Source organism: Lepidochelys kempii, chromosome 3, assembly GCF_965140285.1.
Source record: "Lepidochelys kempii isolate rLepKem1 chromosome 3, rLepKem1.hap1, whole genome shotgun sequence".
Taxonomy (NCBI): Eukaryota; Metazoa; Chordata; order Testudines; family Cheloniidae; genus Lepidochelys; species Lepidochelys kempii.
This window is the reverse complement of record NC_136382.1, coordinates 14,250,036-14,275,205: the sequence shown is the minus strand read 5'-3', so window position 1 is coordinate 14,275,205 and position 25,170 is coordinate 14,250,036.

Here is a 25,170-nt window from a genome sequence, read left to right as displayed (position 1 = left end):
AAAAGCCCATCGATATGATGCATCCACCAGGTTATCGTCACTCTCTAGGTACTTCTATGGCCCTCATCACCATAGTATCTGAACAGCTCATTACCATTAAACACATTTAAAGTTCACATCGCCCCTGTGAGGTAGGGAAGTGCCATTACCCCACCTTACAGATGAGGAAATGAGGCACAACAAAGATAACAGGAAGGACAAATCTGGGCCAGAAATTGAACTGAGGCTTCTGGCTTCCCAATCCTGCGCTCCATTCATTAGACTATCCTTCCAATCCCATAATGTGTAGCATAACAATTCAAGCACGAGACTCGGGTACTGTTGAATTCTATACCCATATGAATGAATCTATACAGCTAACAAAATATGCAGACAGGCTGTTTTCCAAACCACCAGGGGTGCTGGCCACAGCCCCCACTGAAACTGATGGCAGCTGTGGATCTAAATTCCTTACTAGACTTTGGAAATCTCAACAGTCACAGGCTTAATATTTCCATGTAAGGACATCATGTAGGAGGACACTCAACATTTCTTATTCTACACTGTGTTGCCTATCGACTAAACAGTCATATTTTGTTGTTTGATGGAGGCAGGTGACGCGCTAGGTGGCATGGGCATTGCCCAGACAGGAAGAGGTAGTGAAATGCTGTGACAGTCACTTCACTGAGAGGGTGTACTGCATGTCACAAAATGCTGTAACTCTAGTAGCAAAGCACTGAGACGCATTGATCAAATACGTACGGCTACATACTCTTGTTTTGTTGAGGCCTGGGGAATATTTTACTCTCTCAATTTATACACACTGCACCAAAAAAAAAAAAAAAAAAAAAAGTGCTTTAGAAAAGCAAAGCAAATTAAGTGAAATAAACAAACAAACAGAACCCTGCACTTCTGACTATCATAGTATGTGTAATATGCCTGATCTGTGTCTAACAAAGGGTCACATCCTGTCAGATGTTTGTGTGCATACTCCCATCCAATATACAGGTCAAATCTTAGTTCCATTGAAGTCAATGCATTGATTTTGATAGAGCAACACTTTTGCCTTGTTTCTTCATTCACAAACATGATCAGAAGTGGAGGGTAGGAGACATGCACTACCTTAATGCTGGCATTTCCTAGCTTTGGAGGCAGACATTTTTCAATGGTGTCTGAAGCATTTAGATGTCCAGTTCCCATTAAAGTTAGTTAATAGACTGCTTCCAAAATCCCAGCCAGCATGCTCAACTGTACAACGTTGAAGTATGATCTTTCAGTGTAGAACAACTGTGCAGTAGACATGGGGGAGCAGAGAGGGGTCCATGATTACTGTCACTCATCTCTTCCATGCTGCCTACACGGGGTAAGTTGATCTACCATTAGCATGTACACCAGAGCTTCGGAGCCATACTTTAAATGAGCCACTGACATCTTTTTTTCAGATGGCATTTCCTCGTTATGAAAGGAAATAGAAGAGGGAGTTGGAAGGATTGCTAGAAGGAGCTACATTGTCCAGGGCTTCCACTGATTCACAGATATTTCAAAGGAAGAGCCAGATTCACTCCTGTCTGCGCAAAGAGGTTTGATTTACACTTTTGTTTTCCTGGGGTTAGAACTCTCAGAAAAATATTCACCCAGGTATAACCACCAATCTCCACCAGGTAATTCAGCTATAAAATCCTGCTGGGATTTGTAATGGAGTGTTTGCCCCCCCACATGCTGAGAAAGGGTTAATATGGGCCTGAGAGGGCCATTAACTTGCCTGCTTGCACCTGGAGGGTGGATCAGGACTAATAGGAAATAAAGCCCAGCAGGGGACAACAGGGCTTATTTCCATAAAAAACTGGGAGAGCCCAACTGGGGAGAGGAAACCCAGAGGAGAGGAAGTGGGGAGTTCCCTCTCTGTGAGAGGTTTGGTTTTTGTATGCATTACTTCAGGACTTTGGTAAAAGGACTTATGGCCCCGGAAGGCTGTAAAGTAGTCTGGCTTGTGGGCCAGGACACTCCTATGGCTGGAGTAGGCCAAAGAACAGTGAGGAGGAAATAGAGGCACAGTTGTTGCAATGCCACGTCTGGCCACAAGGGGTGCATTGGGATGGCAACTTGCCACAGGGTTTTAGAGGAATCCTGGTAAGTGGAGTGTGCTCATTAGAAATGCAGACTCAGTGCATTTGGTGGCCAGACTGGCCATGCCCCCCTGCCTGTTCCAGCTTCCTCTGTGAAATTCAATACAAAAACACAGGTTTAAATTGATTCTGTGCTATATAGCTTCTTGTACTGCGCTCATGACTGTGGCATCCGAGTGCCTTCCAGTAATGGAATAAGCAACGAGACTAACAACGGGGAGGTGTTCTTCATTTTCTCTTATTTCTCTCCCCATGGGAGAATTGTGGGTGCAGTAGAATGTTTTGTTTGTGTGGTTGTTTCTAAATGTACACATTTCCTTCCTTAACATAAACACAGAGCAAAGTCAAAGAACTGTGCCTTGCTCTGACAGCAAAAGGTGGTGAAGTTTGTGGTGGTCATGGGGGAGTTCATTCCACAGACTAGCTTCACTCTTCTTGTAAAAAGTTCCACTGTGCCAGAATAGTGGTGTGGAACACGGGGTCTTCATCCCAGAGCTTTAGGGAATCTTTTAGATACCTGGGTCCAGACCACTGAATGCCTTAAAGGTAAGCACCAAACCCTATAACTTGACTCAATAGTCTATGGAAAGCCAACATAGAGAGCACAGGACAGGTCTGATGTGCTTGTGGTAGCCTGCATTGCTGGGGAGATATGCTGCAGTGTTCAGGACTAGCTGGAGTTTCTTAGGGGCTGATGGTTTCGTGCTCAAGTCCATTACATTATTGTAGCCCACGAGGGAAATGACAAAGCTTTGTCTAGTCAAGGCCATATCGTCGTCCTCCAGGGTGCAATGGGTTTAGAAAGCCAACTGAGATGGTGGAAAGTGTTACTTGTGGTTGCTCCTACGTGAGAGTTTAGCACCGGTGCGGAATCTAGGAGCACCCCTAAGCTGTGGACTAAATCGGAAAGTTATGGGTGGGGCTGCAAACATTTCCAAGTGCTCTCCTTAGCCCAGAAGAATCATCTCGGTCCTGTTTGGGTTCAGCTTCAACCAGCCGCTCTTCATCCACGCACCTGATCTCGTGCAAGCACAGGGCCATCGTGGTGGTAGCGGTGTGGTAGAGCTGTGTATTATAGACTCAGACTTTAAGGCGGGGTGGGCCAACTTTTTGGCCCAAGGGCCACAGCAGGGTTGCACAACTGTATGGAGGTCCTGGTAGGGAAGGCTCCTACCTTCCTGGCCCCTGCCCCCTATCTGACCCCTCCCACTTGTTGCCCCCTGACTGCCCCCCTCAGAACCCCGACCCATCCAATGCTCCTTGGCCCCTGACCACCCCCTCCTGGGACCCTGGCCCCTAACCCCCCCCGGGGGAGACTCCCCCCATCCAAGCCCCCCACCGCTCCCTGTCTCCTGACTGCCACAACCCCTATCCACACCCCCACCCCTAACTGCCCCCCAGGACCCCACCCCTATCCAACTCCCCCTGCTCCCTGTTCCCTGACTGCCCCCACCCCAGAACCTCCACCCCGTCCAACCACTCCCTGTCCCCTGACTGCCCCTCAGGATCCCCTGCCTCTTATTCAGCTCCCTGCTCCCCACCCCCTTACCATGCTGGAGCAATGCCCAACAGGAGCGGTGGGCCAGAGCACCGCTGGTGCGGCGGCGTGACTGTGGGTAGGGGCTGGGGGCTAGCTTCCCCGGCGGGCAGCTCAGGGGCCAAGCAGGATGGTCCCGCGGGCTGGATGTGGCCCGCGGGCTGTAGTTTGCCCACCTCTGCTTTAAGGTCACAAGGAACCATCGTGATCTTCAAGTCTGACCTCCAACATGTTGTAGACCACAGAACTTCACCCACCCACTCTGTAATAGACCCCATACCTCTGACTGAGTTACTGAAATCCTCAATCAGGGATTAAAGGCTTCACGTTACAGAAAATTCACCATTTACACTAGTTTAAACAAGTGACCCGGGCCCCATGCTGCAGATGAAGGCAACCCCCCCGCAGGGTATCTGCCAATCTTACCTGGGGGAATATTCCCTTCTCGACTCCATCTATGGCAGCTAGTTAAACCCTGAGCATGAGGGCAAGACCCACCATCTAGTGCCTGTTGTTGGCACGAGAGTGCATGTTGTCTGACCAGTTCACCTAACGGCTGCATGCAGATGTTATTGAGCAGGATTGACAAGAGAACTGTTTTGTGGATCTCCACTGAGTGGTGGAGATACAGTTTTCCATCTCTACCGTTTGTGTATATCCCTCCAGCAAGGATTCAAACCATTTTAGCACATTCCCCTAGATCGCTGCCACCTTTTTCCATTAGGGCAGCAGTATCTCATGGATAACAGTAATGAAAGATGCAGAGAGGTCCAGAAAGTTGAGAATGGATGTGTACCCCCCATCCACTGACAGCAGGAGATCATCCAGCAGGGACACAAAGCTGTTTCCACCTGTGTCCAGGGGTGAATTCATATGAATTCAAAGAGTCCCTAAGCTTATTTCTACCAGCTTAGGTTAAAAACTTCCCCAAGGCACAAATCCCTTCTTGTCCTTGGACGGAATTCACTGCCACCACCAAGTGAGTTAGACAAAGATTCAAGGAAAAGAACCACTTGGAGTTCCTGTTCCCCAGAATATTTCCCCCAAGCCCCTTCACCTCCTTTCCTGGGGAGAATAATATCCTCACCAATTGGTACAGGTGAGCACAGACCAAATCCCTGGGTTTTTAGGACACTAAACCCAATCAGATTCTTAAAAAAAAACAGAACTTTATAATAAAGAAAAAAGTAAAAGAAGCACCTCTGTAAAATCAGGATGGAAGGTAATTTTACAGGGTAATCAGATTCAAAATACAGAGGATTCCCCTCTAGGCAAAACTTTAAAGTTACAGAAAAAAGGGATAAACCTTCCTCTAAGCATAGGGAAAATTCACAAGCTAAACCAAAAGATACTCTAATGCATTTCCTTGCTATTACTTACTACTTCTGTAATTTAGATGTATCATTCAGTAGGAGCTGGATTACTTGCTTGGTCTCTCTCTTTGTCTCCCGAGAGAACACACACAGAGCACAAAAACTAAAGCCTTTCCCCCCCACCCCAGATTTAAAAGTATCTTCTTTCCCCATTGGTCCTTCTGGTCAGGTGCCAACTAGGTTAATTGAACTGATTAACCCTTTACAGGTAAGAGTATTCTGTACCTCTGGTCAAGAGGGATTTTATATTAATGCATACATAAAGGTTGTTACCCTTCCCTTTCCATTTATGACACAACCACTCCCAGCTTGTTATCATCCACAAACTAAGTGTACTTTCTATGTCATCATCTAAATAAATAATATAATATAATATATAAAGGAACTCAATAAAAAATTAGAAATTTAAGAGTCAAGTTCAGCTTCAACTATTTGGTGAAGCGAGATGCATTGTGGGAGTTATTGTTGCCCCTCACTGGTACTAAAACCAGACTTGTTAATTCAGTTTGATTGTTGAAAATGCCTAGATACTAAGGCTAGGAGAGACAGCTGTCATCATCTCGTTTGATCTGCAAACACAAGTCAGAGGCCCACTCCCAGTAATTTTTACATCAAGCCCATAGTTTACATACAAAATTATTTACACCAGAAATAAAGACTCATGAAACTAGAGTTACTGACACTAAGGGGATGAATCCCATGGCATTTTAAGTTTCCTTCGGGTCTCTCAGTGTGGGGTCTTTCCCAAACACCACACCCTACATTTGGGTCTTGGCAGGCTGAGGGGTAGGGTTTTTGATAGGACAGGAACATTGGATGAGGTTGTCACTGTAATGGAGCTGATCCACAGTTGGTGTAAGTGATCATAGGCCTACTAACAGTTTACAGTAGCGGAGGATCTGCCCCAAAAGGCACAAGAATGTTGAGCACATGGCAAAGCTGACTTACTGTGGTAGTGGATTCAGGCTGAATTAAATTGACTTGTTTGTAAAAACAAACAGTTGCATTTATATATATATCCCTTACTAAAACTGACATCCATTTAAAAAAATAAATACATCGCCAAATGAACAGAATTATTTAACCTCAAATTACTAAACCACATAGGCTGCGTATTTAATGGGTTTTTACTGGGCCATATTTATGAGGCTTATTCATGCAGAGTAGGTGTTAATCATAAATAAATTTGCATAAATAAATAAATAAATAAATCTCTGGGGGTCGGGAGAGAGGGAAAAGCATGAAACCTCCCCTTGAGCAACTTCCTTCACTTTTATTGCTGACTGATCGCTCTCCTTTCTGCCATCATTTTTGTCTGGGATTAGCTATTTATTGCATTTATAGTATTAATCCTACTTAATCTAGACTGGAAGAGCATGGATGCTTTTTTTTTTCCTTTCCTTTTTCTCATTTGTTTCTTTAAAAAATATTTTAAGGAGAAAAATGCCTTTAAAAAACAAAACAAAAAACCCCCCAAAAAGCCATAAAAGTATTTGCAATTTCATGAGTTCTTCACAACACTGATTTGTTATGAATAGGTCCGAGCAGGGTTAGTGAGAAAGAAAAGATTTTAAACAAACGAAGTCCAAAAGACATCAAAGGTGTGTGTGTGGGGGGGGAGGGTTTTTGTTTTTTTGTTTTGGTTTTGTTTTAATTGGAATTGGAAGCATTCCAAGTTTGACTTTCAAAAAAAGCTTTGATTTACAGTAGTTCATGTTGGGCTCATGTTGAGTCTGCCAAAAATCCAAGCTAGATCAGAGCTTTTTTTGAAATAAACACAAGCCTAATCTGATGTAGGTATTTCAAAACTCCCACTGCTTTAGTTATAACATCATCTGTTACTGAATGATTTATAAATCATCCCTCGGCAGGCAAATTTCTACAAGATCGAGGATGACATTTTAACCTCAGGACACAAGGACATGTTTATCTTCAGTGTTACAACCAATGGAGACCCACCATTGTTTGTAAAACTAGGCTTAAAAACAGAGTTGTCTCTGGTTTAGCGGGGAAAAAGTGTTTGCAGACATTTTTCCCCGTTAATAGAATCATAGAATACCAGGGTTGGAAGGGACCTCAGGAGGTCATCTAGTCCAACTCCCTGCTCAAAGCAGGACCAATCCCCAATGAAATCATCCCAGCCAGGGCTTTGTCAAGCCTGACCTTAAAAACTTCTAAGGAAGGAGATTCTACCACCTCCCTAGGTAACGCATTCCAGTGTTTCACCACCCTCCTAGTGAAAAAGTTTTTCCTAATATCCAACCTAAACCTCCCCCACTGCAACTTGAGACCATTACTCCTTGTCCTGTCCTCTTCTACCACTGAGAATAGTCTAGAACCATCCTCTCTGGAACCACCTCTCAGGTAGTTGAAAGCAGCTATCAAATCCCCCCTCATTCTTCTCTTCTGCAGACTAAACAATCCCAGTTCCCTCAGCCTTTCCTCATAAGTCATGTGTTCCAGACCCCTAATCATTTTTGTTGCCCTTCGCTGGACTCTCTCCAATTTATCCACATCCTTCTTGTAGTGTGGGGCCCAAAACTGGACACAGTACTCCAGATGAGGCCTCACCAATGTCGAATGGAGGGGAACGATCACGTCCCTCGATCTGCTCGCTATGCCCCTACTTATACATCCCAAAATGCCATTGGCCTTCTTGGCAACAAGGGCACACTGCTGACTCATATCCAGCTTCTCGTCCACTGTCACCTAGGTCCTTTTCCGCAGAACTGCTGCCGAGCCATTCGGTCCCTAGTCTGTAGAGGTGCACTGGGTTCTTCCGTCCTAAGTGCAGGACCCTGCTCTTATCCTTATTGAACCTCATCAGATTTCTTTTGGCCCAATCCTCCAATTTGTCTAGGTCCCTCTGTATCCTATCCCTGCGCTCCAGCGTATCTACCACTCCTCCTAGTTTAGTATCATCCGCAAATTTGCTGAGAGTGCAAACCACACCATCCTCCAGATCATTTATGAAGATATTGAACAAAAGCGGCCCCAGGACCGACCCCTGGGGCACTCCACTTGACACCAGCTGCCAACTAGACATGGAGCCATTGATCACTACCCGTTGAGACCGACAATCTAGCCAACTTTCTACCCACCTTATAGTGCATTCATCCAGCCCATACTTCTTTAACTTGCTGGCAAGAATACTGTGGGAGACCGTGTCAAAAGCTTTGCTAAAGTCAAGAAACAATACATCCACTGCTTTCCCTTCATCCACAGAACCAGTAATCTCATCATAGAAGGCGATTAGATTAGTCAGACATGACCTTCCCTTGGTGAATCCATGCTGACTGTTCCTGATCACTTTCCTCCCATGTAAGTGCTTCAGGATTGATTCTTTGAGGACCTGCTCCATGATTTTTCCGGGGACTGAGGTGAGGCTGACTGGCCTGTAGTTCCCAGGATCCTCCTTCTTCCCTTTTTTAAAGATTGGCACTACATTAGCCTTTTTCCAGTCATCCGGGACTTCCCCCGTTCGCCACGAGTTTTCAAAGATAATGGCCAATGGCTCTGCAATCACAGCCGCCAATTCCTTTAGCACTCTCGGATGCAACTCGTCCGGCCCCATGGACTTGTGCACGTCCAGCTTTTCTAAATAGTCCCTAACCACCTCTTCCTCCACAGAGGGCTGGCCATCTACTCCCCATGCTGTGATGCCCAGTGCAGCAGTCTGGGAGCTGACCTTGTTCGTGAAGACAGAGGCAAAAAAAAACATTGAGTACATTAGCTTTTTCCACATCCTCTGTCACTAGGTTGCCTCCCTCATTCATTAAGGGGCCCACACTTTCCTTGGCTTTCTTCTTGTTGCCAACATACCTGAAGAAACCCTTCTTGTTACTCTAGACATCTCTTGCTAGCTGCAGCTCCAGGTGCGAAGGACAAAATAGGACAAAAACAATACCTGAACAGAATAAAGTCTTACTGCTTAAGTTTTCCAGTAAGTAAAAAGAAGAGCTGAGCAAATAATTTGTAGCAAACAATTAATTTCATCCCCTTTTTGGGGCTGTATTTAAATCAAATTCACCTCACTTATGATAAAACCTCCACTGTAACTCTTTGAAAATTGTTCAGAGACAGTTTTGATTGTTACAAAATTGTACATTATTGAAGATTGTGTGTCAACAAGTTTCAGTCTGAACTGTATTTGCCAAGGTTGTGGGGCCTAGTGGATAGAGCAGTGGGCTGGGAGTCAGGAGACCTGGATTCTAGTCCTAGCTCTGTTCCTGCCCTGAATCACCTTCCTGTTCTGTGCCTCAAAGCTAATGATACTGACCTCCTTTGAGCCTGATGATCAGAGCTAGGAATTTGGTACCATTCTGTGATGGATCAAGATAGTTGCATGGTATTGTTTCCCTTCCCTGATTAAATGAGTGTATCTTTAATGGAAGAGAGACCAGGTGCTGTAATCAACTTCCTTAGCTCATAAGAATGCAGTCAAACACTTTTCCTTCTTGTTTAACTGTAACACTGCTAGAGCTGTGGCATGGTATTTGGGGAAAAAGTCCCTCCTGAGGGTGACGGAAGTGGTGTTCCTGAGCATTGTATAGCAAAATGTTAAATATCTTCCAAGTGCACTTATGGAATTTACTAGCTTCTAAATTTCTCTCTCCTACACCACAATCTTTGTCACAAGAAAATTAGTAATGACAGCGTGGGTGTAAGTGGACAGTCTCAGTGAAGATGGATGTGATTGGATCCTTGCATTAGTCTGCCTGTCAGCAAGGTTTGCCAAAAAGAGACAAAAGAGCCCTGTACCAGGACTGGATGTCAGTACAGAGACGGAGGACAGTCCCAAGCTGGCCATCACTGGTACTGCAACCTGATCCTGCTGCTATTGGCAAGCCATAGTGCTCTGCTGTGGAAAAAAAACCCACAAAAAACAACAACAAAAAACCCAGCATACTTATGGGCACAATTTGTTTAAGAAAAGTAGGAAGTCAACTACTGCTGCTTGTACCTGAAAGAAATTAGGATTTGGCACTGTAATGGGGTATAGATTGGCCTGTTAAGACTCAGTTTGGAAGACTCAGGGACATTCTACCTTGTGCCAGGTGTTAAGCTGCAAAGACAAATCCCAAGAGACAAAGGAAACAACCTCTGAGAGACAGGGAATGGTCCCAGGTTGGCAGTTTGGAACTAAACCCAAACTGTCAACGCTCTCTGGGGCTCAAGACTGGAGCCCTGAAGCAGGTCAAGATTGAGCTCTTCTCTCAACCAGGAGAAATTCTGGGAAATGTAGTCCCAGGGCTTCTGGCATTTGGAAACGTCCACAGCAGGGCATACTGGAAAGCCTGGGCAGGATATAAATAGCATCTCTCCTCTTAAGAAGGAAAGACCATGGAGGAAGGTGCTGGTAGTCACACCCAATAGCTCGGGAGAACTCTGCCTATTTGTTGTGGATTCTCTGGGTTCTCTGGAGGAATGCTTGGGAGATGAGCTGTAATTTTTATTTTAGAAGAACTCAGTGGACATGGCCTTTTGCGAATGGCAGCCTGCCCCAGACATGCAACAAATTGTGGCTGCAGGCACAGAAGTTCCATAAAGGCTGGTCTGAACAAAGTGTTGCCAACAGAGAATTCAAGTGTGGCAAATCAGAGTCTGGTTTTACCAGTTCAACAAAGTGTCCATTAAATAGTTTTCTCCACTATTTCCCCAGCTCTCTTTGCTTTACAAAAAAAAAAAAAAGTTACCTTTACAAGGAAGGCTGTTTCCAGTGAAATTAACAACTCAATTTAGGAAGATCAGCACAGTAAGCGGAAAGTACATATTGCTATATTAAATCATAAGTGTAGTAAGTTTTCATTGCTGGCTAACTGATCCCTTTGGAGTAACTATCACTGAAAAATCAGGAAAAAAGAGTTTTAATCAGAGAATCATAGGACTGGAAGGGACCTTGAGAAGTCATATAGTCCCGTCCCGTGCACTCATAGTAGGATTAAGTCTTATCTAGACCATCCCTGGCAGGTGTTTGTTTAACCTGCTCTTAAAAATCTCCAATGATGGAAATTCCACAAACTCCCTGGGCAATTTATTCCCATGCTTAACCACCCTTTAGGAAAGTTTTTCCTAATGTCCAACCTAAACTGCCCTTGCTGCAATTTAAGCCCATTGCTTCTTCTCCTTAACCTCTGAAGATAGGACAACAATTTTTCTCCCTCCTCCTTGTAACATCCTTTTAATCAGTCCTTATCTCTCATTTTTATTTCTAGAAAGAGGCTTTCTAAATGATAAAGTGTTGATTCACAGGTATAAACACCTCCTATAGAGGTGTACGGTCATGTGGAGACCTCTTAGGAAATTGTCTAAAAATCTTATTTGGTTCAATAATGCAGACATAAGACCCCTCCCCCTCCCATACACACACACTAATGGTCCACCTAGCTCAGTGTCTTGTCTTTGGACAGCAGCCAGTGCCAAATGCATCAGAGGGAATGAGCAAAACAGGGACTTTATTACGTGATCCATCCCGTTGTTCAGTTCCAGCTCAGGGCAGTTGGAGGTTTAGGGACACCCAGGGAATGGAGTTGCATCCCTGACCATCTTGGCTAATAGTCAATGATGGACCTATCCTCCATGAACTTATCTAGTTCTTTTTTGAACCCAATAATATTTTTGGCCTTCACAACATTCACTGGCAACAAGTCCCACAGGTTAAGTGCATTGTGTGAAGAAGTACGTCCTTATGTTTGTTCCAACCTGCTGCCTATTAATTTCACTGGATGACACCCCACTTCTTGTGAAGAGGTAATTAACACTTCCTCATTCACTTTCTCCACACCATTCATGATTTTATAGACCTCTATCTTATCTCCCACCCCTCAGTCATCTCTTTTCCAAGATGAACATTCTCAGTTTTGTAATCTCTCCTCCTATGGGAACAGTTCCATACCCCAATCATTTTGTTGACCTTCTCTACTTTTTCCACATCTAGAATATATATTTTTGAAATGGGGTAACCAGAAGTGTATGCAGTATTCAAGGTGTGGGTGTATCATAGATTTCTATAGTAGTATTACGATATTTTTCTGTCCTATTACCTATCCCTTTCCTACTGGTTCCTAACATGCTGTTACGTTTTTTGACTGCTGCTGCTCATTGAGTGAATATCTTCAGAGAAAAATCTTTTTCTTGAGTGGTAATAGCTAATTTAGACCCCATCATTTTGCATATATAGTTGGGATTATGTTTTCCAATGTGCATTACTTTGCATTTATCCACACAGAGTTTCATCTGCCATTTTTTTGCCCAGTCACCTAGTTTTATGAGATCCTTTTGTAACTCTTTGCAGTCTGCTTTGGACTTAATTATCTTGAGTAATTGTCTATTGTCTGCAAACTTCGCCAATTCACTGTTCAATACTTTTCCCCAGATCATATATGACTGTGTTTAACAACACTGGTCCCAGTACAGATCTCTGGGGGACCACATTATTTACCTCTCTCCATTCGGAAAACTGACCATTTATTCCTATGCTTTGTTTCCTATCTAGGTGCCACAAGTTCTCCTTTTCTTTTTGCGGATACAGACTAACACAGCTGCTAGTCTGAAACCTGTCTTTTAACCAGTTACTGATCCATGAGAAGACCTTTCCTCTTATCCTACAACTTTTTCATTAATAATCTTTGGTGGGGGACCTTGTCAAAACTTTCTGAAAGTCCAAATACACTGTATCCACTGGCTTACCCTGATACCGAAGTAGGATTACAGGCCTGTAATTGCCAGGATCACCGCAGTAGCCTGGGTGATGTTACTGGATGTGACAATTTATAAATAGAATTGTCTGGAGGTGGGTATTGTTTATTAAAACCTGGGTCTTTTTTCTGAAAATCATGGAATTTTTATTAATTATTATTATGATCATGAAAAAAGAAATTGCCCAAAGGCAGTTTTAAGGCTCCTTAAAGACTTTTCTTCCCCCTCTTCAGGTTACCAAGATTTCAAATTTCTGTATCAAGTGATTTGTATCCATCAGTGGGAGGTATTGGAGTGAGCTTGAACTTTTGCTGCCTTCAGAGGGGGACCCTGCACATTGCTTATCCTCTTTGAGGCCATTTAATCTCCCTAGAGCTGGGGGCAGCTGTCACAAGATGCAGCCCACCAAACCTTCCTCACTTCCACTGCTGTGCTTCTGCTTTGTAGAGAGCACCAAAGGAGCTGACAGCCCAGTTGACTAGATAAGAAATATTCAGTGCACAGCTTGGTGAGCTTAAGCAGAGTGTCGTCAAGTCTAAGCTGATACACACACAGGAACCCATTGCCATCTCTCCGGAAAAACCCATCTCCAGTATGAGAGTGAGGCAAACCAGGAGATAGGCTGATTAAACAATATTTTCAATGGCTATAGAGCCTTTCATCTGAGGAGCGCAGGATGCTTTACAAACAGGAATTAAAGCGCAGAAGTAGGACTGGGCTGAATGTTTTCAGTAAATCTCTGACACACAAAAAATGGCTTTTTGACTCAGTGGTGGAAAGAGTGGGCAGAAGGCTCAAAGCGGTAGTCAGCAATAGTTCAAAACACACTACGGAGCTTTTAGAGCACAGCCTGCTAGAGGCCTATAGATTTACACCCCAGCTTTCTGTGCACTAGCTCTCTGCATAGACATGCCAGTAGAACATAATCCCTTGAGGGAAGCACCATGTTTTTGCTCCGTATTTGTACAGCACCTAGCACAGTGGGATCCTGGTCCATGACTGGGGCTCCTAGACGGTATATCAATACATATAAAAAGGACAATTATCCAAGAGTTTTAAAACAGTTGGCCGAGGAGCTTGTTGAACCAGTAATGTCGATTTTTGCTAAGTCTTGGAGCACAGGGGAAGTTCCCAAACACTGGAAGAAAGTGAATATTTTGCCAATTTTTTTTAAAAAAAATAAAGGGGATGACCTGGGTAACTATAGGCCTAACATCAATCTCCAGCAAGATAAAGGTGCAAATGATACGGGATTAGATTAATAAAGAATTAAAGGAAGGTAATGTAAATAATGAAAATCAACAGGGGTTTTATGCAAAATAGATCCTATCAAACTTGGGTTTTTTTTCTGAGAATAAAAGTTTGATTGAGAGAGTATTCTAGGAATGGTCACACCGGTGCCAAATACAGAGGTAAAATAACCTCTCTGCTCTGAATAGCATTGACATAATATACTTAGACTTCTGTTAGGTGTTTGACTTTGTATAGCACAACATTGTGATAAAAACACTAGAACAATGTCAAATTTACATGGCACAAATTAAATGGATTAGAAATTGCCTAACTGATTGGTCTCAAAATGTAAATGTAAATGAGAAATTGTCATTGAGTGGGTATGTTTTCAGTGATCCTGCATGGCTTGGTTCTTGGATTTAAGCTATTTAACATTTTTATTAAATGACCTGGAAGAAAACAAAATCATCACTGATCAAATTTGCAGCCGACACAAAAATTGGGGGGAATGTTAAATAATAAAAAGGACAGGTCACGGTTACAAAGTGATTTGGATCGCTTGGTAAACTGGGCAAAAGCAAACAACATGTGTTTTAATATGGCTAAGTATAAATGTATGCATCCAGGAACAAAGAGCATAGGACATGCTTTCAGAACAGGGGACTATCTTGGGAAGCAGTGCGTCTCATAAAAGATTTGAGGATCATGGTGGATAATCAGCTGACCACAAACTCCTACTGTGATGCTGTGAGTCAAAAGAGCTAATACAATCCTGAGATGCATAAACAGGGGAATCTTGAGTCAGAGTAGAGAGTTTATTTTACCCTGTATTTGGTACTGGTGCAACCACTGCAGGAATACTCTTTCAAGTTCTGGTGATGACAATGCAAGAAAAATATTGATAATTTGGAGAGGGTTCACAGAAGAGTCAAGAGAATGATTAAAGGATTAGAAAACATGCCTTATAGCGATTGAGCTCCTTGTGTTTAACTATCTTGCTTAACAAAGAGAAGGTTAAGGATAGACTTGAGCACAGTCTATCTGTACCTATATGGGAAACAAATATTTGATAATAGGCTCTTCAATGTAGCAGAGAAAGGTATAATGCAAGCCAATGGCTGGAAGCTGAAGCTAGATAAATGTGGACTGGAAATAAGGCATAAATTTTTAATGGTGGGAGAAGTTAACCATTGGAATTTACAAAGGGTCAGGGTGGATTCAACATCACTGACTATTTTAAAATGATGATCAGATCTTTTAGGGGGAAAAATCCATTCTAGGAATTATTTTGGGGAAGTTTTATGGCCTATGTTATCTAGGAAGTCAGACTAAAGGATCAGAATAGTCCCTTCTGGCCTTGGAAGCTAGGAAAGTTGAAGTTACAGTAAAAAAAGCTACCATCAAAGTAACACTTTCACTTTTAAAAGCCCCAACACTTGCTCTCATTTTAACTCTCTCTCTTTCTTTCCATGACATTTTGTCTCCACTTTCTCAATTAGAAGAAAGAGACAGACATTTAAAATGTCGGATTTCCCCCACCAAAATAAACAAAATGAAAAATTTCATTGCAATTATTTTTGCAAATAAATCCCCCTCCCAAATATTTTGAATAAAATATGAACTTTTCACTTCCCTCCCCACAATTATTTTCCACAAGAGAGACCAGTTCCGCCACTAACACATTTGCACAGGGCAAGCTAGAGGTTAGTCATACGATCTTGGTAGCCCATGAGTGATTCCAAATTGATATAAATAACAGGAAAGGGCTGGCTTGGTTCAGAAGCTTGGCGTATCTGTGCTGACCATTATGAGCAGTTCCATTTAATGAGTTGCTTGCTTTTAAAGTAGGTTTTCTGCCCAGATGCCACAGAGCTGGACTCAGAGTAATTAAATCAAATAAAGGGGATACGTGGGGTGGAGGGAAATGCAGTGGCAAGGATAAAAATGACATAGGCTATCAATTCTCATGCTTCAGGGCATAAAGTGATCAAGCAGCTGGGGATCAAGGAAATGGTTCTCATTGTTATAGAGAATTTTCTCCTTCATTTGAGCAACTGGCATCAGTCTCTGCTCGAGACTAGACACTGTACTGCAATAGATCGGCTACTCCATATGGCACTTCCTACATTGCTAGAGTCCGTACTACAGTGAATAGCTGCAGATCAAATGATAAGCATACTCTGCTTCATTTTCTTAGCACCAGGACAAGAGGCTGATGCTGATAAAAATACATATATAACTACAAGAGGTTCTATAGTAAAAGCAGCGATTACAAAACCAAACCGAAATGACACAGGGGCAGCCTAAGTTCTCGAAAGTTGCCCATTAGTCCTTCCCACCCTACTGTTTGTTTTATTTTAAGGCTTATAAGACGTGTCTTTGTTTAGGGGAAGAAACGAGTGAAACGGGAAAATGAGTCTTAAGTAGTCAAAGACAAAACCCAAAGTAACTCTAAGGCTAACATAAATAAGCCTCATCCATCTGGAGGCAGCATTGCTTTGTGCAAGGGACTACCACTGATTTAGTCCAGAGGTCTGAGTTCTATGCTTAATTATGGTTCATTGTCCAGGGTATACATTTAGGACTCTATACTCTCCTAATCCCCAGGCATCTCTCATGAACATCACTGGGAGGTTAGCAGAGGGATCCAGGGGAGACTCTGGTCTTTATGAAGTAACTCAACTTTCAGGTATTGTTCATTTAATACCTTATGGTTGTATTCTGCTGCACTCAGTGAGAGAAACTTCTCCCCTTCAGGAGCCCTGCTATCCCTGCCCTTTGTTTCTCCTTCTTCACCTTTTCTGTGGTGGTGTCTCCTCTGTTCTTCCCTCAGCATTTCCCTCCCAGAAGCAGCTCCCAATTCATACCTCCCCAATAACGGGGCTTATGCTGACACTGAAGTATCACCATTGGGCAACAGGTAGGCTTGGCAGAATTTGATTTTTATTTTTTAAAATAATTTTGACAGATATAAATATTTTTAAGCCTTTATCAATTTAAATTCCACAGTTTTGGAAAATTTTGGGAGGGGGGAGATCAGAAATTATTTAATGACAATAGAGTAGAACTTCAGCCTTATGAACACTTTGGGAATGGAGGTTGCTTGTAACTCTGAAATGTTCATAATTGAACAAAACGTTAGGGTTGGTCTTTCAAAAGTTTACAACTCAACATTGACTTAATACAGCTTTGAAACTTTACTAAGCAGAAGAAAAAAGCTGCTTTCCCTTTATTTCTTTAGTAGTTTACATTTAACACAGTACTGTACTGTATTTGCTTTTCTCTTTCTCTCTGCTGCTGACTTCTGGTACCAAATGAGGCGTGTGGTTGACTGGTCAGCTCGTAACTGGTGTTCATAACTCTGAGGTTCTATTGTAGATGCTGAGATTCAAAAGTTAAAGCTTTATAACCATGTCAAAGTAAATACCTTTCAAGCAAACTCTAAATCAGTGTCAAGCAGCATTTTCTTTCGTTACCTATCTTGTGAATTTCAATGATCATCGATGGACATATTTTTGCATTGGTTTGCATCTGGTAATTTCTGTGAGTGTCTGGTGACAGGGCTGGATACTACAGAGAATGCTCGGAGGACTCGGGGGTTGGTGTCTCTATCACTAGCCTGCACAGAAAGGGCAAAAGACCTGGAAGTCAGTGCTCGTGCATGGCCAGAAGCTGCTGGTTTCAGGGAGCTGAGCTACAGTAGGTACAGACAAGACTGCTTCATGCTAAGGGTAGATACTATTGAGGTGCCTCCCAACTCTGGATACCCCTGAGAAGCATCACACAGCCTTACACACTTGCATAACAATGGTTCCTACTGTGGCTTTTCCAACTCCAAAATGATTTCCTACTGACCAACACCAATTCAGCATTACAAGCTTCCAGAATGTGATTGCCACTTGCCTCTCCAGCGTCAGTGCAGCTTTCATTCTTGCATCCATGCACTGGAGGGCGGGTGGGAGCTTGGCATCCAGATCCAGGAATGTGGCCTCTTGCACCCAAACGTTCTGCAGCCACTGCTCAAAGTCCCAAAAGTGGATTACGATGCAATGCCAGTCAGTGCTCATTTCTCAGGCTCAGAAGTGGTGCACCGCCATTTGCAGCTGTCTACGAACACCTCCAACAATCTTGAATTGTTTTTTGCTATATCCCTCAGCAAACTGTCCTCGAAAGACATCCTCATATCCTAGTTGTGGTATTGTCCTGCAGGTTTGCAAATACAGGAAAACCACACATCCTGTATTTGCAACATAGGTGAGAATAGCACAGAGCTGTGCACATCCATGCTTCTGTCAGAGATGATGGACACTGAAAAGTGCCACACAGGTTAGTGGAATTTTTGTTAAAAAGGCATGGAAATTATGGGATATGGATGTCATTGTGGGATGGAGAAAGTTGCATGCTGGGAACTTATGCCCTGGCTCTCAGAGATCCCTGGGCGAGTCATTTCTGTCCCACAACACGAGAAGACCTCATGCTGGATGGTGATATGTGGCGCATTGGGATTCCTACCCGTGGTGCACCTCACTTTACATCGACACAAGCACTCCTGGTGAGTACGTGCAGCACTGATGCAAGTGACCAAGAATGCACACACCCAAACAATATACAAACTTCATCTGGAGTATACTGATGCAACCTGCATTGACCTCTGTTTGTAGTGTAGAGATGGCCTGGGTTCCAGAAAACCCAGAGGCTAAAATTTGCTTGAACAAGTATTTCAGACAATTACGAATAATGAGCAAATTTGTAAAAAAAACCCACCACTTGTTTGTGGATAAATGACAAGGCAGAAGAAAACACTGCACTAACCCTGTTCACTGCCTCAATTAATACTCCATTAATCAGAAGGTATTCTGCCAGATCCTCAACTGATGTAAATCAGCACAGCTATACTGGTATCAATGGAGCTCTGTGCTGATTTCTACCAGCTGAGGATTTAGTCCCTTATTGTTCTAGTTGTTTCATGTCTTCCCTTATTCTGAGCAATGTCACAGGTCAGGTGAGCTTAAGGGACAAAAGCAAAAAGGAGCCACTGCGGTGCTTGTTCTCTGGAAAGCAAGTGAAGTGGCATTTGAGCAATGACTAATTTATTTAGTATTCAAAATTTAGGGAATCTTTTGTCACATCACCCATCACAAATAAAAAAAGAAACAGAAACCTGTTTAATGCCTCAGGCATATTTTAGTTTGTTGTTCAGGTCAGTTCATTTCAATACTTAATTTTTAATGGTTCATTTAACATAGCTGTTTTGACTAAAAAATGTTTCTGTATCCAAATTGTGGGCAGGGGGGCAATACCTGACACTTTAGAACATCTGAAGTTCCAGCTAATAGACAGCTTGAAGTTGGAAGGCTTGCCCTGTGGTTAAAACACTAGACTGGGACCTAGATGATCTGGGTTAAATTCCCAGCTCTGCCACAGTCTCCCTGTGTGACCTTGGGTAAGTCACTTACACCTTGATCCTGCAAACTCTTCATACACGTGAGTAACTTTTTACTTGCACAGTAACTTCCATGCGTGTTTGCAAGATCAGTGTTTTAATCTCTCTGAGACTCAATTCCCTAGCTGTAAAATAGCGATAATAGTTGTTCTGTACCGTGCAAGTTATCGAGAATGAACTCATAATATTTGCAAAAAGAAAAGGAGTACTTGTGGCACCTTAGAGACTAACCAATTTATTTGAGCATGAGCTTTTGTGGTTAGTCTCTAAGGTGCCACAAGTACTCCTTTTCCTTTTGCAAATACAGACTAACATGGCTGTTACTCTGAAACCTGTCATAATATTTGTGAGATGTCCTGCTACTCCAGTTGTGGTGTACACTGGGGCTCCTAGCTATATATCAATATTTGATGGGCTGTTGCATGCAGGAGGAGGAGAGCTATTTTATGTCTGATTTCATAACATTGTCATTGGTTTCAAAAACTGTTGACTATGGGTGCAAAACTACTCTTGGACACTGGCATAAGATCATTTTTTTTAAACCTACATCTAATTTTTATAATTTTTATCCGTGGCTATTTTGCTCCTGGAGAATAATTTGCCATGTAGTTCACTAATAAGTCATCTGTAGCAATGACGAATGAAAACCATGTACAAAGGCGGATAAGTCTTATTGACTTTAGTGACGTTTACCCACGTGGGTAAACTTTGTACTGTGAGATTTTCATTGTAGCTTTCAATGCTGGGAAGTGGAAACTACACATAATAATAAATATATTGTGGATTAAAAGGCACTCCAGGCCTTCTGATTCCCCAACTGTCTGGGTAAATGAATTCATAAAGAAGGTATCTGAATAGAAACAAACAACAGACCTGCTGTCAGCAGGATTAGATACCAAAGGGTTACAAGAACTTGCCAACATCTGCATAGCTGAGCTGGTCTTAACAACAGTGGGAATTTTTTTATAACACATCCACTGAGCACGCAGCAAAAGCCTCAACCCTAAAAGGGATTTTAATGGGCTTAGTGAGGGGCTGAAACAAAAATAATTGCAGGCGGTTTGTGTAAAGGAAGCAGGCTGGCAAGGGGGTTGAACATAGAGCTGATTTGCTGCAGCTCTGAAAAGGGTGCCATGCCCGGCTAAGCCTGGCTACTGCTGTTATCCTCTTTCCCGACTCAGAATCAACAACAGTTTTCATCCTGTAAATAAAAGAGACAAGGAAAGCATAGATCCAGTCTGTGTCCATTCATTTGTCTGTTAACAAGAAAATAACCCACTGCCAGAGTTCAAACAAACACTTATTAGCTAGCTGGGAGCCAGAACAGGATCATCATCATCTGTTTTGCTGATGGAGAAAACCGAATCCACATTGCAAATCAGTGAAAGAGTTAGGAACAGAATGCAGGCCTCAAGGTTGTCTCCTGCTCTAACCACTAGACATGCTGCTTCTTCTTACAAGAAAAGTGATCAAGAAGATAGATAAAATGCAAGAGTAAGAAGGATAAGCAGCTCATCACTAAACAACCCTGCAGAGTCCCAGAACTTTAAAAGGGAACATACCATACTACAGCCATCTTCTTCTCAATGTCACCTTGCTTCTGCTGTCTTCAAGGGATGGGTGGTGTCTAGTGGCCTTCCTTCCCACCTGCTGGGGTCCAGGAGCGTGGGTGGGTAGCACCATGCCTCGCTCAGCTCTTCAGTGGGTGTCGGATGTCCATGGGAGTCCCTCTGATAGAGGCCACTGCCTCCAGTTGTTAGACTGAACCCTTTTGCAGAGGAAGCAGGAAACTCCCCCAACCTTAATGCAGCAGGAACAGTGCATTCATCCACTCTCCAGAGCCAGCTTCCTGAATGAAAGAGATCCTATAATTACTACAGCTTGTAGCTACAGCACTGCTAGGATAGCTGTTCCATTATCTGTAGAATGGTCAATAGGTAACTCAAAGTTTCCTTCAGAACTAAGCTCTGTTGAGAGAGAAACAACAAAGGCTCCACGGAAGAGGGAACTCTCTACTGCCTTTGGGGTACAGGACTATGAAAAGCACCGAATCACATACAGCTCCAAGAAAACCATTTTGAATTGCACTGTATTTGTGAGGTAGGGGAACAGACCCTCATAGATGTGAATCAGCATGGCTCCATTTAAATCAGTGGAGCCATGCTGATTTACACAAGCTGAGAATCTAGCCCAAGGTTTCCTGTGCCCGTTACATTCACCTGTTGGGAGTGCTTTATTAGTACTCCTACAAGTTCAAACAAGACACTCCCGCCTCGCTTGCAGCAATGCAGTTGTTCATACAAGTGCAACAGCTCTATATTGCTTGAGCTACTCACATAAAAAAAAGATACAAAGACAAATATTTCACAAATAATACTCAAGTGCCCAGCCACTGATAGCTGGTGCCATAAACAGAACTGTTTATACTTCCTTCAAATTTGGTCTAAACTTGCTAACAACATTCATCACTTCAGTGTTTGTTTTGTACAATAACTCCTTATCATTATACTGAACTCAGAATGTTTCCTTCTTTGCGACTGTTTGCTGCTGCTTTTTCCTGAGACTAACTGACATTCACAAAGGCATGGGTTGGGACGATTAGTTCTGTGGTTGATATTTAAATGTTATAGCATCTCTATAAATCATCATAGCAAGGATTTACTAACAGCAGGGATTACCAGACCCACGCAGTCAAAGAAGACACAGCTCAACGTGGAACTACTAATGGAAGCTCAAATTCCTGCTGCAGATCAGTTCCTGCTCTCCAGACCCAGGAACAAAATGCTGCATCTAAAGTGCAAGAGGCAGGGATGAAAATACAGAGGTTTGGTATGTCACCCAGCTTTGTGTAGATCCAACACTGACCCGGCTACCCAAACTAAAATTGCTTACATTCACAGTGAAAGACTGTAGAGTTCACAATGTCATTTGTGTGCCCTGCACTTACTTTTTCAATTGTGTAGCCAGCAAAGCAGCATTGCCAAACCCAAATATTCAAAACTCATGAGTCGGGCCCCCAGAAATCACGAGATCAGTTTAAGAATCATGAGATTAAAAAAACCCTACACTAACAAATATTGGGGGTGTTATTTGCCTTCTGGTTTCTGAGTCTTTAAGGTTTACCTTGTCGAGTTTTCCCCCATAGCCTGAGGTCTAGAAACATACTCTTTAAAAAAAATGAAAGCTGAGGTTATTGCATACAATTCACATGAATCCAGGAGCTGTGACTTTAAGAAAAACTCAAAATAGCACAAGACTCATGATGAAATCTCGACTGCTGGTAGTACTCCATGTGAACATGGTATGATCCTGCAACAGGGGACACAGTGCTGTCTAATAATGGTTAGAGCAAACGACTTGCAGTCTGGATTCTATTTTCTCTTCTGACAGAATAACTTTAAACCTATTTGTGCCTCAGTTTCCCCATTTGTAAAACGAAAATAATATTGCTCTTTTTCCTGGGAGTTGGAAGGCTAGAGGCAACATGGACTGTAGTAATAATCCCAGCTGTATTTCCGTGCTTTTCATTAGCTGATTACAAAGGAATGTCAGTACCATTATCCACATTTTACAGATGGGGAAATTAAGGCACAGGAAGGTGAAATGACTTGCCTAAGGGCACCCAGGCCAGTGTCCAAGCTGGGACTAGAACCTCTGTCTCCTAGTTCAGTGCTTTAGCCACTAGTCCACATTACCAGAGCAGGACTCAGGACTCAGCTGGCTTTTATTCTTAGGCCTGCCCCAAATCTGGTGTGTGGCCTTGTACGTGTCCCTTCATATCTCTGTTTCCCCTCCCACTTTTGTCTGTCTTGTCCAATCAGATTGTGAAATTTTCAGGGCAGAGACTATCTCATTACATGTTCATGCAATGCCGACTGTAATGGGGTAATGTGACCCTGATCTCATATATACTGCTTTCGCAAATGTTTGTGAAGGACTCTGAGACCCTCTAATGAAAAGTACTATAGAAATATAAACTGCCACGTTCATGCTGTATAAAAATTGATTTTTAGTCACCTAAACAGGAGAAGTGGATCAGCGTTCATGTTGCATTCTCTGTCAGTACCGTGCCTGGGCCGGGGAAGCTAATGATCCAACCAGCTGACCAAATGAGGCAAATGCTAAGACGTCACTTAAACAAAGGTGGTCTGATTTCACTGACTCTAGAGGGAGCTGTGAGTGAGCTTAGCACCACTGAAAACCCGGCCACTATTTAGGCACCTAAATATATATTTAGGAGCCCCACTTTGGGCGAGCTTCAAAATCCCACCTTAACTATACAGAGCAAAGTACTTGTTGTGAAAGATTTCAGAGTAACAGCCGTGTTAGTCTGTATTCGCAAAAAGAAAAGGAGGACTTGTGGCACCTTAGAGACTAACCAATTTATTTGAGCATAAGCTTTCGTGAGCTACAGCTCACTTCATCGGATGCATGCTGTGGAAAGTTTAGATCTTATTATATACACACAAAGCATGAAAAAATACCTCCTCCCACCCCACTCGCCTGCTGGTAATAGCTTATCAAAAGTGACCACTCTCCTTACAATGTGTATGATAATCTAGGTGGGCCATTTCCAACACAAATCCAGGTTTTCTCACCCCCCCCCCCCCCACACACAAACTCACTCTCCTGCTGGTAATAGCTCATCCAAAGTGACCACTCTCCTTACATTGTGTATGATAATCAAGGTGGGCCACTTCCAGCACAAATCCAGGGTTTAACAAGAACGTCTTGGGGGGGGGGGGGGGGGGTAGGAAAAAACAAAGGGAAATAGGCTACCTTGCATAATGACTAAGCCACTCCCAGTCTCTATTCAAGCCTAAGTTAATTGTATCCAATTTGCAAATGAATTCAGTCAAACTGGACAGTCTCTACATAAAAGGAAAACCTCAGTGTCTCTGGATTAAGTTTAGAAGTGTGAGCAACAGGAGTGATGTAGTGGTGGGAGTCTGCTATAGACCACCGGACCAGGGGGATCAGGTGGATGAGGCTTTCTTCCGGCAGCTCGCGGAAGCTACTAGATCGCTCGCCCTGGTTCTCATGGGTGACTTTAATTTTCCTGATATCTGCTGGGAGAGCAATACAGCGGTGCACAGACAATCCAGGAAGTTTTTGGAAAGCGTAGGGGACAATTTCCTGGCGCAAGTGCTAGAGGAGCCAACTAGGGGGGGGCGCTTTTCTTGACCTGCTGCTCACAAACCAGGTAGAATTAGTGGGGGAAGCAAAAGTGGATGGGAATCTGGGAGGCAGTGACCATGAGTTGGTTGAGTTCAGGATCCTGACGCAGGGAAGAAAGGTAAGCAGCAGGATACGGACCCTGGACTTCAGGAAAGCAGACTTCGACTCCCTCAGGGAACGGATGGGTAGGATCCCCTGGAGGACTAACATGAAGGGGAAAGGAGTCCAGGAGAGCTGGCTGTATTTCAAGGAATCCCTGTTGAGGTTACAGGGTCAAACCATCCCGATGTGTCGAAAGAATAGTAAATATGGCAGGCGACCAGCTTGGCTTAACGGTGAAATCCTAGCGGATCTTAAACATAAAAAAGAAGCTTACAAGAAGTGGAAGGTTGGACATATGACCAGGGAAGAGTATAAAAATATTGTTCGGGCATGTAGGAATGAAATCAGGAGGGCCAAATCGCACCTGGAGCTGCAGCTAGCGAGAGATGTTAAGAGTAACAAGAAAGGTTTCTTCAGGTATGTTGGCAACAAGAAGAAAGCCAAGGAAAGTGTGGGCTCCTTAATGAATGAGGGAGGCAACCTAGTGACAGAGGATGTGGA